Source organism: Lycorma delicatula, chromosome 5 (genome assembly GCF_047948215.1).
Source record: "Lycorma delicatula isolate Av1 chromosome 5, ASM4794821v1, whole genome shotgun sequence".
Lineage (NCBI taxonomy): Eukaryota > Metazoa > Arthropoda > Insecta > Hemiptera > Fulgoridae > Lycorma > Lycorma delicatula.
This window is the reverse complement of record NC_134459.1, coordinates 83,800,611-83,806,033: the sequence shown is the minus strand read 5'-3', so window position 1 is coordinate 83,806,033 and position 5,423 is coordinate 83,800,611.

Below are 5,423 nucleotides of genomic sequence, written 5' to 3'. Positions count from 1 at the left end.
AATAGTAGTATAAATATTTAATAAAAAATTTTTTGTTGTATCATTTTAAAAAATGTATTTAATTTTTATCCTTTGCCCTTATCCTTTTTCTAAAAAATAATATATATTTTTTCTATCATTAATTATGATATACCTTAATTGAATTAGATCTGTATTAATTTCAAAAACATTGTATGTTCATTTATTATATTTAATAATTGAACATATTATTTAAAATCAGGCTATTCAAAAAATAAGCTACCCTTTAAAAAAAATACTGACATGTGCAGACATATATCTGTCAGTACTGATATGGAAATGTTAACTTTATTTGATTACTGTGCATGTGGATAATATTTATATCTGTATTAAGTTTATTTGGTAAATGATGTTAACCTTTTCTACTTTTCAGTCAATTTAGTGTTATTCTGTTTTAACTTTGCTATGTTTCTTCAGTGATGGTTGAATTATTTTCATAGATAGTTGGTAAATGGTCCTGTACTTTTTATTTATTTAAAGCTTGTTTTTATTCTAGTTCTTATTTACTTTCCTTTTATGCTGTTGATTTTCTTTACTTAGTTTTGATATTTTTCAGTTCTTTTTTTAGTTCTTATGTTGGGTCTTTCAGTACATAATGGGTATTAAGGCACTTCACTAGTAAAAGTACTTATTAGGGAAATCAAAAAGAATGCAGAATTTGTATGAAAAGAAGAAGTGTTCAACATTTGGAGAAAGTTTTTTTGTGTACGTTCAAGAACAGTTTTTTTTATATAATCTATAAGTTTATTTAAGAATTTGTCATATTGTAGCACCATTTTTTTTTTGACTTATACCTTTTACAAAACTGCTATCCAACATTCGATAATTACTCTTGAAATTAATTAAGACGCTTTTATTAGTTTCTCAAACGTGGTTACAACTGTTATACATTTTCATTTAACTAACATTCTTATTTATGTAATAATCTGATTTAAAAGATCCCTCTTTTATGGAGGTCAAACATGTTAAAGTTGCAAGATTCTCAGTCTGGCTATTAAGAGATTCTCCCCATATCTTTTCTATTTAAATTGTTCCAATAAGGCCTTTGTAACTGACTATCATTTTTTTTTTTTGTGCCAGTTTTCCTTACTGTCTATCTTTAATTGTCTTTGTAAGTCTCCCCAGTATTTCACTATTTACTGCTATTAATCATATCACTCACATGCATGAATTCAGTTGCCATATAACTTGATCGTCAAAGAAAGAGATCATTAACATTTTTCAAGAAAGGGAGAAGGAAATATTAGCCGATTTTTCACAGGAAAATGAGAACGTTGTTACTCAGGTGTACTTTGTTTCATTTCTAGTGAGAACTGATGGATCCAACACTTTTCTCTTGTCAAATTATTGATCCAAAGATGTTTGCCCTTCCTTACATAGTGATCCAGTAGCAGAAAGTTGCTTAAAAAAATTGCATCTAATGTTGATAAATAAGGCAGTTAAAAGTACATTTTTTAATATTAAAAACAATTATGATTGAGTGATTCAGTTAAAAATATTCAGTCATATCTACAGAGATTTATCTTTCAGCTTGCTCATTTTTCTGGCCATGTTGTCATTCATTGTTAGATAAAGTTTGATGAACTTTTATGCCAGTGATCTTTGTTACTGATCTTTGCCAGTGACATTCACCAATTCTTGAAGAAGTAACACACTATTTTTGTTATTGTAAAATATGTTATGAGATGTATTACCACTATGTATTTCCAGTAATCAGGAATAAATTTTAGTGGAGTTAATGTGGGTTGCATTACGGCTAAATTTAAATTAATTAAATTTAAAATAAATTAATTTTCTTTGGCCATTTGTCATACTTTCCCCTGTTTTCAGTAAACTGATTATTGAATTTACTTTTTTTTAATAACTCACAGTCTTGGATTAATGGATATTTGGAATAGCTCAACTAGAAAGTTTCTACATACTAAACACTTCGACTCATTAACTGCAACAAAATACTCCCACAAATTTCCGTATAGTTTTTTTTTTGTAGGGTCACTATTTCTTGACAATGTCTTTTGAAAACATACAGGTAGATAAACAGATGTCTTGAAGAAATTTACTCTCCTGGTTATAAAAATAAGTGAATAGTCTTTTTGACAGGCGGGGTGGACTGTTGTGTAACATTTCTTTGGGCAACATGATACAAAGGGTAGAAAAAGTTTCTTGCTTACAATAATGTCATTACGTAATAATGTCATACGTTGAGTTCTCCTTTTCTTACTGTAATTATGTGTCCATGAATCCTCTTGACACTTTTTCTTTAGACCTAGGTTTCATGATCTGTTTAGAGTCAGTTCACTATTGTACTCTGAAGAACTTTGATTACCGCCTGTATTCATTGTTCCTCACATCATTTATTACTTGTTCTTAATATATAATAATGTTTAAATCACTTAATGTTGCATACAAATCACCACAACAATATTAACCTAGCTACTCCAGCCTCTTTCATGAAGATGGGCGGGAAACAATGAGAGCAGGTTGGTAAACAGGTTCATAAAATGTCTTCTAACTCCCTGAGTTTTAAAGATATGAGTTTTAAAGAAATTTTTGAGCTATATGTAGAAAATGACGGAGAATTGATCTATGCATTTTAAGCAAAATGGGCCTGAGTGCCTTGAAGCCCTTCTTGTATCCAACAGTAAAATTGTTGTTTTTCAGATCCCTATTATCCTGTCTTCAATTCTGGAGACCTTTTCTTGTTTAAAACCAAAAATTATAAAGCTACTGTCTGTAGTCATTGAAAACATTTATGGAAAATACTTTTTTATTATTCTACAAATAGAATTCTACATTTGGAAAATTTTTACAATAGAAAAACTGTAGGAGTGATTCATTAATAGTGCTAGGAAGTACTTTTAAAAAGATAAATCATATATTACAAATTGAATATGTTAACAGAAGATAAACATTTACCATTTTCATTAATTTAATCATTTCAATTTCTTTTATAAACAATAATAATTTACGAAATCAGAGTAAAACTTAAAAAAGAATTTGTATAAGACAAAGATAACTTTTGCATTGGCTAATCTTTGGTTATTAATAGAGCTTCCAAAATAAAGAACTGAAGAAGATGATCATCTTTATTTTATTTGGAGTGCCGTTGTTCTCTGTAATTACAATTTTGCATATAATAAAAAGGAAAAAACCATGAGTATTTAAATCCTTTTAAAATTTATTAATTGTCTGTAGAATTGCCAATTTTGAGATATTACCCTGTTCTTTCCAAAAAAAAAAATTGAGTTACATTCCATTATATCCCCACTATTTTAAAATTGTTACTATGCAGCGTTATTACAAATAATATATATGTATGAAATATTTATGCAGTCTAATTACCAGTTTTAATTTTTGTGACAGTGAAAATGTTATGTATTTACATTGCAGCACCTGAATTCACATAAGTAGTCATTAACAACATATTTAGATGAGTCAGTTTTTTTTTTTTCAGCAGACCACATGCTCTCGACATATTGAATGCTGCTGCCTATAATATAATCAAAGAAATTTTTTATTGCGGTTACTATTTCATGAACGTAATGCATATTATATGGACACCATTTATCTGAAATATTCTTAGTATCATGTGCAGTTCTTTCAATAATTACCAGTATTAAAGTTCCAGCTATTCTTATTGACTGTAACAAGAAAAAATTTTCTTTTGACACATGAAAAAATTTCATCCAGTACCCATTGTTTACGTCCCACATAGAATTAATAAGCGAAGAGTGATTTTTCAAACTCCTCAGCAATGCTTGGACCACAAGTTACGCTTAAAGTAGGCATTGTCCAAAAACATTTTGAAAAATGGTTTCAAAAGTTTGAATGTGCCACCTTCCATAAGATAATTGCTCTGATCGATGGTGATGTAATTTATTTCAATTCATATTCATAAAATGTGATAGATGTTAATTTGACAGATCAGAATATTATATCAAATGACAAATGTGATGTACCTTGTATTTTGACACATATACCTTGACGTAACTGCATTGTCCTTTGCTGCATCCTCCCACACGCATATGTGTGGTCCAAAAATATTAATTTCATGTATGTTTATTATGACAAGTTCTAGATTCATACATGATGTTGTACACCTGCAAATGTTTAGTTACAAAATAATAAATATTTCAACTCAAAATCTGAATAAATACTGGATTAAAGTTTATTATTTAGATTTGTATTAAATACGAGGGTTATTTTTTTTTCAAGGTCCGATCAGTCGCGAAATAAAAACCCGCACAAAAATCGGATGAACCTTTGCACATATGTGTTGCGCAGCGTCTCTAGTATGGCCTTCAATCATGCCGCGTCACTTTGTTTAGTTCTGAACAAGCAACTAGCACGTAAAAATGTCTATAACAATAGCATCTCCCACCAAGTGTGAAGTGCGTGTGGTAATTCGATTTCTTCAGGCTGAGGGGTGTAATGCAGCTGAAATTCATAGACGAATAAGTAATATGTACGGTGAAACTTCAATGAGTGACAGCAAAGTGCAACAATGGTGCAGGAACTTTAAAGCAGGACGTGCAGATGTTCATGATGCAGGTGGTCAGAGAAGGAAGCGAGTGTCAACTGATGATCTCGTTGAGCGAGTGGATGAGGCAATTCGAGAAAATCATCGGTTCACAATTTCTGTATTGAGCGATTCGTTTCCTGAAATTTCAAGGTCAGCTCTGTACACCATTGTGAGTGAGAGACTTCAGTACCGCAAACTGTGTGTGAGATGGGTTCCCAAGATGCTGTTCGACCATCACAAAACAATGAGAATGGATGCTCCCTAACGTTTCTCCAGCGCTACCACAATGAAGGAGAAGATTTTTTGAACAAAATTGTCACAGGGTACAAGACATTGGTCCATTTTGAAACTGAAGAAACAAAAGAACAATCCAGACAGTGGATGCATTCTCATTCTCCCAGTAAACCAAAGAAGTTCAAGTGAACCTTCTTCAACAGAAAGTGTATGGCTACTGTGTTCTGGGAACAGAATGGAGTTCTTCTGGTGGAGTTCATGGAACGTGGCACGACCATCACTGCAGCCTCATACTGCGTGACTATTTAACATCTACGAAGGGCAATTCAGAATAAGCGAAGAGGAATATTGTCATCGGGCATTATCTTACTCCATGACAATGCTTGGCCGCACACTGCAGTTGTAACAAAGAAGCTCCTGTAGCGTTTTCGTTAGGAAGTGTTTGATCACCCACCATACAGCCCGGACTTGGCTCCATCCGATTTTCACCTCTTTGCTCACATGAAACGCTGGCTAGGAGGACAACATTTTGGCACAGACATCGAGCTGCAGACCAGCGTAGAAACATGGCTGAAAACACAGGTGGCTACGTTCTGTGACGAGGGTATTGGAAAGTTGGTACCACGCTACGACAAATGTCTAAATCGGA